General features: G+C 42.2%; 1 protein-coding gene across 6 annotated transcripts in view; it reads left to right on the top strand.

Annotated features, from left to right (window-relative positions):
* LOC119654570 (microtubule-associated protein futsch) overlaps positions 1-13,281 on the top strand; it is a 358,399-nt gene that overhangs the window by 28,984 nt on the left and 316,134 nt on the right. The window lies entirely within an intron of this gene.

Below are 13,281 nucleotides of genomic sequence, written 5' to 3'. Positions count from 1 at the left end.
GTCGCTTGCCACAGCACCCAGCGAAACAGGCAGCAAAGGCTGAAATAGCCGCCGAGACATCGTGGTGCACTCAACCAAATAACGAAGAAAACTCACAAACTGATGCGGCACCCGAGACGGAGGCGGCAACTCAGACAGTATCAAGCAGTGGTGTTGTTCTAGAGAGAAAGGGAGCACAGTGAAGACCACTGAAAATGAACAGATGGCTTCGAATATAAGCCGAGCGGGAGTACAGTCGACAGTTCTTGCAAAAGCATAAGAGGAAGTGCTCACCAAGAAATGAGCGGCAGTTGGGAAATGCATTCGGTCTGCTACGTTTCTCCAGAAAAACGCCTGCAAAAACGTGAAAACTGACTGACGGAGCTGAAGGAAATTCTGAATCATATTTCCTACAACGAACGGACATAAAGAGGAGCAGAAGTTGCGCGAAAAGCAAAAGTCGCCGCGCCCCCGCTGAGAGCACCATAAATGCCAAACAGATTGCAGATAGTCCCATGCAGAGTAAACTGTAGAGGAAATGAAAGGAAGTACACGCATCTGAAGCAAACTTCACCCAGATAGTGTCTAGGGCTCAAAAGAAGAAAGGGTCTGGATTTGGTGTGTAGGGGGTGGGGTTTGGTGTTGTGGTGGGCGGAGTGGATGGAGTGTCTCAAATTCTGTCGCTTGACACAACGTGTAAACCACTGCGAGGTACCATCATGACAGAATACAGACCAGCCAAGAGGAGACTCCGCTGTACAATGAATAGTTGCGAAGCTCGCTGCTAGCAAGACCTGGTCGACGAGGTAAATGGGGACCCGTGTGGATTCAGTTATAAACTAGTTGTCGGAAAAATCGGGGTTCTGCGCAAACCCTGTTCACTTAAGGCCGAGCAGAGGAACCGTATCGTACGGGAACTATTCCCTGCGCATTCCGTACTGGTTGATGACATGAAGGCGTCGAGGACTATTGGGGGAGGCAATCTTCATTATGAAAAACAACAAAGCGCCAGGACCCGATTGTATCCCGGCATAGGTATACAAACTGGTGCTCCAACATCGGCCAGATGTACTGCTAGGCACCTTAAACGCTTTACTAAAAGGTAGCGTGTTGATTGGTCAAGGGAAAGGCGACCTTAAGCTGCCATCTGCATACCGACAAGTTTGTATGCTTGAAACTGCTGGGAAAGTGCTCGAAAAGCTCATCATAAGTTGACTCGCTATTGCCTAGCTCTTACTCATGCTCACAATAACACGTTATGCCGTATAGTACATATGATTTCAAAACGTTCAAAGTGCACCAGCTGATGATAATAATAACAATAGTCGTTAGTGCTACAATCCAATTGGATCGGGACCTTAAAGTGTATTAGAGCACTTTATTCAAGACCGTAACGTGACACTAAAAGAGTTCAGTAGGACGGATTGCGCTCACCCGTGATTATTATTCTGATTGCTTCAGGTACTCATTCACAGCTGACTCGACTGGTATCCGATATCCAGTCACGATACAATTCCCTCTGAGACTGAACTGAACGCCCTTTCACAAACGGGATCAGCTTGAGCCTTTACAGCCGGTATTGCTTAGAGTAAAATCGATTCACAATCCTAACTCCACCAGTTTAATGCATGACTTAGCAGGCACATTCTTGCAAACCGAATTGAAAATCCGATACATTTTCCTTAGTATCCATAAGAAGCTGGAAAATGTCGGCAGACAAAGAAAGTCGTATTCAACAAGACTGGCTTAGAAATGCATGTCCATATATAGTAAACAGACGGTTTCCTAGATTTTAGTCTTTGAATTGAATGCTTCCAAAAGCAACCTGTTCTTGATTTCTTCCATTTAATTCGCTATGCTAACCCTCACCTACGGCATTCGATGACTTTCGCAAATCTTAGGGATTTCTCCAGAGACAGAAAGTGTGCAGACCCTTCGTTGAAGAAAACCTTACCGAGGTATCTTCGTCTGCAGTTTAAGCCTTGGGTTCTTTCGCAATGATTTTCGCTCCTAGTCACGATTTTTCAATTCCGCTACGTGAATCCTTGCAATTTCACCCTTCAGAGTAGACTTGACAGTGGATGGCTCGATGCAAAAAGCTGGCTCTGGTCCCACCATTGCGAATCGAGACCCTTGGAGAGCCAGTCTGTCAGCTTCCTCATTACACGGGATGATTGAGTGCCTCTCACCAGTGAATGTTTCATTCAGTCGATGAAGCTTCAGCAGTACCTGATGGCAACTCAACACCAAATGGCTTGATACGTCGTTGCTACTTAATGGTAATAACAATGCCTGACTGCCGGAAAAGATCCGAATAGTGTGACCCGGCCATTTTTGACGCAAAGACTCTTCTTCTGCCCATAGAATCTTCGCCTGGAACATGAACGAAATTTTCTCAAGAGGTGAAGCCAGTTTTGCAGTCGAATTTCAGGAGAGCACCCTCGAGCTTTTAGCAAAATTCAATCTCGGCCACTAGACGATGTGTATTTCCAATGAATTTGTTTTGCTGAAAGTCGTCAACTTGACTGTTTATTCCAGCTGCATTTCCGCCCCTGCTAAGGTGGGTAGCGCGTAGCTGCCTATTTCTAGTTAATATCCCTAATCCAGCCATCCTGGCGTTACGGGCCCTTGTTGCATTTGTTGGAAGTGGTCCCCGAAATGCATGTTTAATAAATATTATTAGTGAAGAGAAAAGGCAAGTCTTAATTATTTCATCTACTAGTCTCTTCGCTAGCAAACATGGTGGGAGTTAATACCATATCCTGGTTTTGCTCCACGCTTTAATTTTGGTATATTGTATAGCTCTTATGAATGTTCCACCGGGAACTTCGTCTACGTCGTAAAAGAAATAAGCAGAGTATCAATGAATACCCTTATCTTGTCGACTTTTTATGGTCAGTTTGACCGTTGTGGTGTCGCCATTACATAGGCATGTAGGAGCCAGGTATATCCCTTCCATTGTCATAGAACAAGTAAGCCAGTCGGAAGTTTCCTCTAACTTCCCCACCAACAGCCCAAAGTTCTTACATGGAGTATATAAATGCAGCTATTGAACCGACGACTGGCAGTTTCTTCCTGAACCTTCTTTATATCGAGTTCAGGAATGCCGATAGTAAGAAAAGTTCCCCGTCTAACGGATCGTTTTACTGTTGTGCTGGCTAGCACCATCCAGATGGAGGGGTTGAGGTCATTCTGGACCGCAGGTTGTTTCTCAATATCATTGCGCTCCTCTGCTGGAAGCAAGAGAAAGGATTTTATAAGCGATGGCGGCTCAGAGACTCTCTTCAGGGTTAGTTGCGTGTCTGAACCACTCGTTCATGGTTTAGTCAGCCAAGTTTAGCGTAGCATTTCACAGTATATATGCGGACTAAAAAGCTGAGCTTAATGCCTTTCCAGGATACTCTGGATGCTCTGAATGATCCTTTTTCCATAATCACGGCGATTTGCTCGGGGATAGTTTCTTCGGAGAATTTATTTCGCTTGAAAATAGTTTGCCTGGTGGCTCCTTGCTGCTCAAAGACAGGTGCTTACCCGACTGGAGCTCGGGGTCAAGAGTACTGTCAAGAGAGTTCCAGTTAAGAACTAGGTCCAAATTGGATTGGTCCCTACTTGAATAAATGTCTAGACTCAGATTCCCCATTGTTGAGCTCACGATTGTCTCTTCACTCAGGATTAGATCGTTATGATCGGAATTCAATTTTTGCATTCGTTTTGTTTTATGTTTTAAGTTTTGAAATTAATCATAGTTGGCTGCTTTGTTTGACAGGGGAAAATAAGTCGATCTCTGTATAGCCTAATTTGCCGATACAAGGCTAGTTGAAACTGGGCGTCGCCTGGTACTCAGAGTTCACCGTTCACGGTCACATCTTAATCCCTGTGACCATTTAGCCCTCGGCAAGGTAGTTCTACCTTGGCGTCGGGTTGGTTTGATTACCGATTAGCTTTAAGTGTCACCTCTAGTTCCTTCCTTGTTGAGCTCCCTCATCAAGATAAGGTAGATAATTGTCAAGGGAGCATGAAATCAGTAACTTTGAATGTGTCATTCAAAAATATATTAAGTATGTGACGTTTTAACGTCTTTCTGGATTAGGATTAGCCCAGAATAATTTTGAAATTAATATCATGTAATCCTCCTAAATTCATTTTAGGAACATAAAAATCTTCATTCTAGGAACTTAAAATTTAGAAAATTCTTAGTGATTCTATCAATCTAAAAAGATATTTAAGTAGATTGGATTTTAACAGCAAAATATTTTCTAATTTTCTTCCTACGCAGAGTACTGATGAGTCCTTACATGTCATATATCTATTTATTCAATACTTTCAATACTAAAATTATTTCTGGACAGAAATCAGTATCGCCGAATGTATAAATCAAATTAAGATTTCATTTCATCATTTGCTATTACATACCTTACTAAAAACTTTTCTTCTAACGTTTTTCATTTTCCATTTCGATCTAATCATCCGGAAATTATTCTTCATGGTCGAATAAATCAGCAATAAATTCTTGAAAAATTGCACAATAAATAAAAATAATTTTCGTTTTATTGCTTCATGAGTGTTTCCTTTTTAGGAAAATTCTATTTATAATCGAGAAATATATTGTTAAGATTCAATTGCACGTTTCTTTAGAAAGTATGGCGAATGACCTGGTTAAATGAAGAAGCTTCTGATTTTCCTTTTTGTTTTTGATCTTCCACGATGATTCATGTATGTATCTATCCATTTGATATGAAAAGATATTGATTCGTGATGAGTTTCTTCCAGTTTTTAATTAATAAACCCGTGTGTATCTATGAGTGAAATCTTATTGTTTCATAAATCAAAATTAAGAACGAGTCATTTCAACGGTAGAGCTAAATTCTTATTGCATTCTTTGACCTCTACTTTTGGAGCGGAGTAATCCCCGGCATCATCGAAAAGCCGAAACTTGGTCACCAGATAAATCTTCGAGTTCACTATTCGGTACAGAAGTTAATGCACTGTTGTCTGAGAAGTTTGATATTTCATCATCTGAAAATCGGTGAAGATGGTGGTAGTATCATGTCGCCCTTTTCGTTACCATGCTTCGCCATGGTCACGACTACGTAATCGACGTTGTTTATATCATCTAAACTGAGGTATTTCTTTGTCAAGCTTTATGAGATTTGGGCCCATCTTCTTGTTTGTGCCAAGAATTTGATTTCCACTTTGTTTAGTAGGTCGATATTTCTGCAAAATCTGTAAAACAAAGTAGCAATTTCGGTGAGTGCAGTTCACCGCACCATAAAATTTATAAAATAACTGGACGACCCACTGCCAAAGCTGACAGTTGGAAGACAACTCGACGCTATTCGCATTTACGTTCAAAAGCGCCATGACTTTGGAAGAAGATGCCGAGACTTACACGAGGGGCAGGTTTACTTTTTGAGCACACCCTAAGGTTCATAACGGCCTGACCTTAAGAAAACCCTTTATCTGCGAAAATAACCGCGAAAACAGCCTGCCTTTGTGAAAGAAGCAGGCTTACACAAAGCTTGAATAAAGTGATCGGCAAAGTTCCTCGGCGGGAGGTTAGTTTTTATCCGAGGCGTTGTTGATGTTTTAATAGCAGTAGAGCTTCGAAATTTTTAGGTCGTCGGCCCACGGGTTTCCCCTTTAGTCGCCTTTTACGTGGAAGACTTTGAATGCATTCAGAATCCCCAGCTCACATTTTCTTGTATCAGCGTTTCACATTTTTTTAAGTATAGTCCGCTCGCATTGAATAAGCATAACCTCTTCAATGTTAACGACCGCAACTTTTTACATTGTTCGTTGTATTTCTTTCAGTTTCTGGTTATCAAATGCCATTGGGAATCGCATCATTTTTACATTTTTGTTAAAAACGCTGGGATTACCTTATGCGGTCTCAACTTTACTCGCCCTATCAGCCTTTTTGTTTCCTTCTTAAAAATTGTTAATTCTTAAAAATGGTCTCCACTTCAAGCAGCTATCTACAACACCAAATTTCTGTTGCTTTGAGTGCCCTATGGATGTCCTATGTAAGGCCCATATGGTAACTGACCAAGGACGGATTTAATCGGGGCTATATCAGCCAGACACGATCCACTAACATAATTATGATATGTAGAGAACGTACCCGATGACTTGCCAGAGTTTCTGGGGAACGAAGGACTTTGTGGCATTAATGTGGCACCTATGTTAATATGGTGCCCCTCATACATACAAAGGTGACAGAAGAGCATGTTTGCCATTTCAAAACCCGTTCGTTCAAGCCCATAGCTCATATCACAGTCAAGTTTCATTCGCCATCAACGACACAACAGTGGAGTCCGATCAAGGCCTACCTTAATAAGAGGCTTGAAATATCCCAGTTTTATGCTGTGATTCACCAGTTTTATATGCATAACAGCTGCCTATCCATCACTTTATTTGGAGTAGGGTCTACTGCTTATTCCCAACATGGCTATTAGCCGTGTAGGTATGGAAGGATCAAACTGATTTGTCTAAAACCAAACAGCTGCGATAGAAGTAACTCATAGGTTTTTCGTTGTATAGTCTACGGTATCATTCATCTTATTGTAGGGAGCTAAAAAAGTAGCTTCTCAAAAACTTTACTTGGTTTTAAGCCGTATATACTTATGATGGTCTGGAAATTGCTTATTCAATATCCCCAGTTTACCTATAAGCAATCTAAGTCAAGTAGAAAACTCTCTTGATCGGAGCTCAGCCTTAGATCAATACTATTATAGAATAGAACTTAATTCTATCAAATTCTGATGATATTTTTGAACGTTAAACTATATTAGACTAATTCTCTGCCTCTATCTATCTACGTACTTCTGACGATTGTCCTACTGTCGCCACATTAGCACCACCACACGCTTCCTCGTGTGCATCATCGACGCCCGCCATCGCTGAATCGCAGGCCCTTCCGACCTCATATCGCCTGAGCGGGTCCCAATTGAACGTCGTCTCTCCGCCGAAACAGCTGTTCGTGTCGAGGTTAGCATACTCCACCACGTCCGACGAAATTCTAACCTGTATCGCAATCAAAGCCAACTCAAGTTTATCACCACTCTCATGTGTGAAGCTGACGAAGTGTCGTCCAATCTTCCTTTTGGCCACAGGGGGTCTTCGTCAAGCCTTATTAGAGTAATAAGCTTCGTGAACATTTCCGGCCCGCCCGCCTACCTCGCCGAACTTAAATGGTTCCGACTATTTTACACTCTTTTATCAAAATGAAAGGGATCTAAGAAGCAAGCTGTCGGATTTCAAACTGTTTGGCTTAGCATTTCAACATCACGTCATCCGCATTTCTAAAACCTGGCTGGATGACAGTCGCTTGCAAGCCTACCAAGTTCAACTTTCATAACGCATACTTCGAAGGTCTGAACTCTGCCCTGGCGGCAATCAACTGGGTTTCCCTCCTCTCTCCATTTACGGGTGACCAAGCTCTCAACACCTTCTATACCATTTTATCTGATATTCTTCCTTGTTACGTCCCCTCCTCTCCTATGTGCTTACGCTCTTACCCCGTCTGGTTCACCACTGAATTCCACAAAAAACTACGTCAAAAACACACTGCCAGGAAGAAGCTCCTGTGTTCTAGAACCTATGCTGACTTAGTTTTTTCAAATCTCTACGCTCCTCGGTCAAATCTCTTGTACGTAAGTCTAGAAACGAATATTTGACCAGTGTTGAAGGCTCACATAGTGAAAGAGCAACACGGCTTTGTTAAGCGTAGCTCCACTGCCTTCAACCTGCTTGACTTTACCAACTTTGTCGCCAAATGTCTAAATTCACGGCAAGAAGTACGTACCATTTACACTGATTTCGCTAAAGCCTTCGACACTGTAAATCACAACAGACTTCTATCCAAACTCTCGTCTCTAAGCGTTTCCATACCAATTGTTTTATGGTTTGCCTCTTACCTTTCTAACCGGTCCTGCGCATTTATTTTGACGGTTGCACTTCCTGCTCGTTCCCCGCCTCCTCTGGATCTATTCTGGGCCCTCTGTTATTTTTATTTTTAATTAACGATCTTCCCCCCTTGTTACTTGCCCTGTTTGCTCTATGCAGACGACCTTCAGCTGTTTTCCGCTATATCGCCGCCCTTCACTCTAACTTGGACACTCTGGTTCGTTGGTGCTCGACTAATGGTTCAGTGCTAAACGTCAGAAAGTGTCACTCTATGTGCTACTCCCTAAAATCGTCCCATACTTCTTTCTCCTACTTTATTAACGGGCATTCTTTATCCTGCTTAAATTCCACTCAAGACCTCGGAGTCGCTTTCGACAATAAGTTCCGCTTTGACACCCATTGCCTCGATGTCATCAATCGAGCAGCAAAATTATCAGGTTTTATACTTCGTTTCTCCTCTGATTTTGACTCCATCCAATCCTCCTTAGCTCTCTTCAATTCCCTCGTGAGGAATACCTTCGAGTATTGCTCCGTGATGTGGTCACCCTCCCATAACTGTGATTGTCTTGCCCTTGAAAATGTGCTACGTAAATTCATCCATTCCCTCTTCTTTAAGAAAAGCTTTCTTCGTGTGGACTACGCCTCTCGCCTTCGCTTTCTGAACCTTCCCCTCCTACAACAGCGTAGATCCTATCTAGATCTATGCACATTTTTTAAACTTTCCTCGGGTCTGATGCACTGCTCCTCCGCTAACGACATCACCTGCCCTCTTGCGTCTCATAACACACGTAACGCAGACATTTTTAACGTGTCCTTCGCAGAGCTTGAAGCCTACTTTCATTCCTAGGGTTTGCCGAAATTAGAACGCACAGCAGCTTGGACCTTATAACTTCTTTACTTTAAATAGTTTTAAACGTAGGATAAGATTTTTGCTTTCTCCTCCTCCTGAGGACAATAAGTAATTGGAGTTTGCTCCTCAATCGTGCTCTGAAGGGTAAATCAGGCACTAGCTGGAATCGCTATAAAGAGGCACAGAAGGCTCTAAAGAAGAGCATAAGATCGGCTAAACGATCATCATGCAGACGCTTTTGCGAAGAGACTAACGTTCTTGAGGCGAGCTCAAAGCAGAAGCGGATTCTAGTCAAAGAACGTAGCCAGAAACTGGGTTATTTACGTTTACAGAATGGGAAGTACACAGAAAGCGATGAAGAAACGGCAAACCATTTGCTTGAAGTGCACTTCCCAGGCAGCATCCAAAATCTAATCTCGGGGCCAACAGGTGCATACAGCCCTCAACCGAGAGACTGGAATTTTGTAACTAAGTAGTATCACTGGAGCGAGTGAAATGGGCATTTAACTCGTTCCATAAATACAAGTCTGCAGGTCCGGATGGCATCATCCATGCGCTAGTAATAGAAGGAATGGATGCCCTGGGTCTACACATTCGGAATATATATCTTGCATGCCTAGCACACGCTTATATTCCAATTAAATGGTGGGATGTGAAGGTGTTATTCATTCCCAAACCAGGAAAACCCACCGAGACAGAGGGAAAAAGCTTTCGACCGATTAGTCTAACGTGCTTTCTGCTAAAAGGACTAGAAAGACTAGTAGACCGGTTCATAAGGGATACACACATTCCTGAGTGACCACGTCACCATAGGCAACATGCCTACCAGAATGGCAAATCCACGGAGACAGCACTCCATGAACTTACGACAAAAATTGAAAAGGTGATGTCTGAAAAAGAATACGCCTTAGGCGCATTCATGGACATCGAAGATGCCTTCAATTATGCCTCATTCATGGCAATTTGTGATTCGGCAAGACAGCATGAAATCGAACCGCTGCTAATCAGTTGGACCCTTCACATGCTAGAGCGGAGAAAACTCGACATATCGGTCGGCCTGAAGCTATTGGTCTATTGAAGCAGGATGTCTCAGGGGCTGGCCACAGAGAGGGGTTCTCTCTTCACTGTTATGGCTCTTGGTAATAGATACCCTGCTGTGGCTCCTTGAGGACAAAAAAGTCTTCGCGCAAGCATTACCGGCAGGTTTGCGGACACAGTATGTGACCGCTTGAATGCAACTCTGCATGTAATCCACAGCTGGTGCCTCCGCAATGGACTCACGGTGAACGCTAGGAAGACTGGACTAGTTATGTTCACTAGGAACGTCAGGGGGGTAGCTATACGCTACTCACCTTAGCAAGGGCGGAAATCCAGCTGGCACAAACAGTCAACTACTTAGGAGTACATTTCGACTCCAAGTTAACGTGGAAGCATCATATCCAGGAACAATATCAGAAATCCTGCAGATTGGTCTGGTGCTGTAGGAATGCGATAGGTAAGACCTGGGGACTTTCACCAAAACGATGTATACATCCATAATAAAACCCATTTTGATGTATGCATGCATCGTCTGGTGACCAAGATTGAACTTTGCTAACAGCAGAAAGCTGCTAACGCAGATTCAGAGACTTGGTTGCCCAAGTATTACTGGAGCAATAAGTACGACGCCGACTGCGGCACTTGCAGCTACCCTAAATTTACCCCCCATTCATTGGGGCGTGGAAAAGCGGCCAATCACACGTCTATCTGGAAATTCCTTCAAAAATATCCGGTAGCCCTGATGCCGACCGATCATATGGTTTCCAGATTCGTCTTTGAAAAGACATACACTGTCGTAATTACGGAAAGAGAAGAATGGTCGACAAGTGGGCATGGGTCTTTTCAGATTACAGACCTAATAATCTTCACCGACGGGTCAGTCATGGAGGATGAATGGGACGCAGGGGTGTTCTCGGAGAATCCGATTATAGAACTGGCCCGACCCCTCGGAAGAATGACAATCATATTCCAGGTGGAGATATATGCCATTTCAATGCGACAAAATGGAGGGGTCGCACCATTCGAATTTGTTCCGACAGTCCGGCGCCAAGGGGGGCACTAAATGGCAACAACATATCAAGCCATTTGGTGGGGAGTTGTCATTAGGTGCTGCTGAAACTTGGCCGACTGAACGAAACATTCCCGATGTGGGTGCCAGGACACTCTAACATTGCTGCTAATGAGGAGACTGATAGACTGGCTCGTCGAGGGTCTGGATCCACAATGGTGGACCACCTACTGTTAAGTCTACTCTGGAAGATGAAGTTGCAAGGATTCACGCAACCGAGTGGAGAAATTTAGACTCTTGGCGGCAGGCGAAAATTCTTGTGAAAGAGCCTAGGGCCATTAGAGCGGCATTTTTGTTGTCCCTTAAGAAGTGGGACATGAAAATCCTAATAGGGCTTTTCACGGGGCACTGCTTTTTAAACTATCATATGGAAAAGATTGGGGTAGTGGTTTCGGCTATGTGCAGCTAATGTGAGGAGGAGGAGGAGACGGCCCTGCACTTTTTATCCAGCTGCCCGGCATCCCCAGATCTCAGACGAAGGCAAGATTTTCTTCAATGAAGAATCTGCACTCTCTGCCTCTGGAGAATGTTCTCAGATTCGCTAAAGCCTGCGAACACCGTAGGTGGGAAGCCATTGAATAGGCAATTCACGGGGATAGTACAATGGGCCTAACAATGGCCTGAGTGCTCGGAGCTGCGACTCCCCCAGTAAACTAAACTAACTAACTTGCTCTGTTTGTTGTCTGCTAAAATTAAATAAATAAATAAATATGTGGTCTAACTTTATCTTCGTTTCTTTGTTTCAGGTAAGACACTTTTTTGTGCTTATTTGGGAATATATAGTTTTTCCAGACCTCAATCAAAAAGTAAGTATTTTCATTGACAGATTTCAATACTTTATGTGTTGGGTAATGACACTGCCGATTGTGACTTACGACGAAGAGGGTCCTTTTTTGTTCCAAGACTAACTTTCAGGGCAAAATTCGAATTCTATTATATCATTTTTTAACCCTATGTTAAAACTAGCTAATGAGCTATAAATTGATTCCTTGCTTCTGCAGAAAAGATTCAATCAATAAAGCTGATTGCATAGTGAAATTCCAGTACAGTTCCTGCTTTATTTACACGAAACATACATTAATAATTCGATCTCGCAGAACTTTATCCATCAGTCGCGTCATCCCTTGATGCCATATTTGATTCCATTTATGTCGATTCATAGTGACGTTACATCACAATAAACTACTCGTAATAATCAAATCCTGTGCAAATCTTGATTATCTCCGTATTTGAGCGACATTTCCTCCGCGCGTGGATCTTTATGTAAGGATGTAATTTACAGTGCCAATCTCGGTTATGTCAACTTCAGTATTTGCCTCTCTGTACGTCTGTATATACGTACACTCACATGTGCATAGATCTAGTAGATGAAATTCGAAAATCAAGTGAACATTCATATTATCAATTTAAGATTATGTAAATTCATCCCTTGATGCTGTGCACTTTGCTCAAATTGCATAATCAAATTTACTCAGCTCCGGGAAATGATCAAGGACAAAAGGCAACCCTTTGCTATAGTTTGCGTTCAATTTTGAGAATCTCATCTAAAGCTGTGTTTATAATTAATTTGATTATTTATGGAGGATAGCATTAGATATGACGGAGAATATATTAGATTTAGAGACAGCAGCGTTATATGACCTTTTGAGAAAAGGTTCGATAGGAGAGTATTAAAGAGCAGTATCTTATCTAAGGACTCTTTGGGAGAACAAGATATATAATGGGAAGAATATGATTTAGGCAAAAGGATTCTTCTTTTTAGTTTGGAAAATAAAAAAATGAATTATGAATGAGGATTTAATTTATCTTTACTGAGCAGATTAAGGAAAATTCTAAAGATTTTCAAATAAATCCTTTGCCGTCTGCCTCAAATCCTTGATTCCTATTCCTAATTGACATAGGACAGAAGAGTCTATTTATACCCCCTTAAATATCTAAAAATAAATATTTTATCCCATAAATAAAATATCATCTTTCCATTCTTAGACTTGTTTGACTACGTTTTCATGAATCAGGTCACAAGGATTTAGCCAAAAATACACAATGCAAACGAAACAATGAAGGAGGATTTCGTAAATTACATCATCCAATATAAAAGATTATAATATCGTTTACATAAGCCTAACCAAAATCTCTCAACGTCTCCATAAAGCTTAGTCCTCGCGACTTAAGGGATTCGTCCATTAACGAAAATCCACAAAGCGTTGTGAAACTTATACAAATACAAACATTTCGAAAACGTTCAGAGCAAATCCGAGCCATGTAACTTCTCTGATTTTTTACCAAGGATAACAGAGAGGTCCCAATTTAATGGAGAAGTTTTTGCTCGTTCTATTTTCACTAGAAGTTTTTCGCCAGTTCATCAGGTTCTCTTGAAACTTTCCGTCTTCTGTGCCTCCGAAATGCTGATTATCGAGTGAGGCTTCAGCACAGCATCCTA

This window comes from Hermetia illucens, chromosome 4 (assembly GCF_905115235.1).
Source record: "Hermetia illucens chromosome 4, iHerIll2.2.curated.20191125, whole genome shotgun sequence".
Taxonomy (NCBI): domain Eukaryota; kingdom Metazoa; phylum Arthropoda; class Insecta; order Diptera; family Stratiomyidae; genus Hermetia; species Hermetia illucens.
Note: the sequence above shows the minus strand (reverse complement) of the source record. Positions and strands in the feature narration are given on the sequence as shown.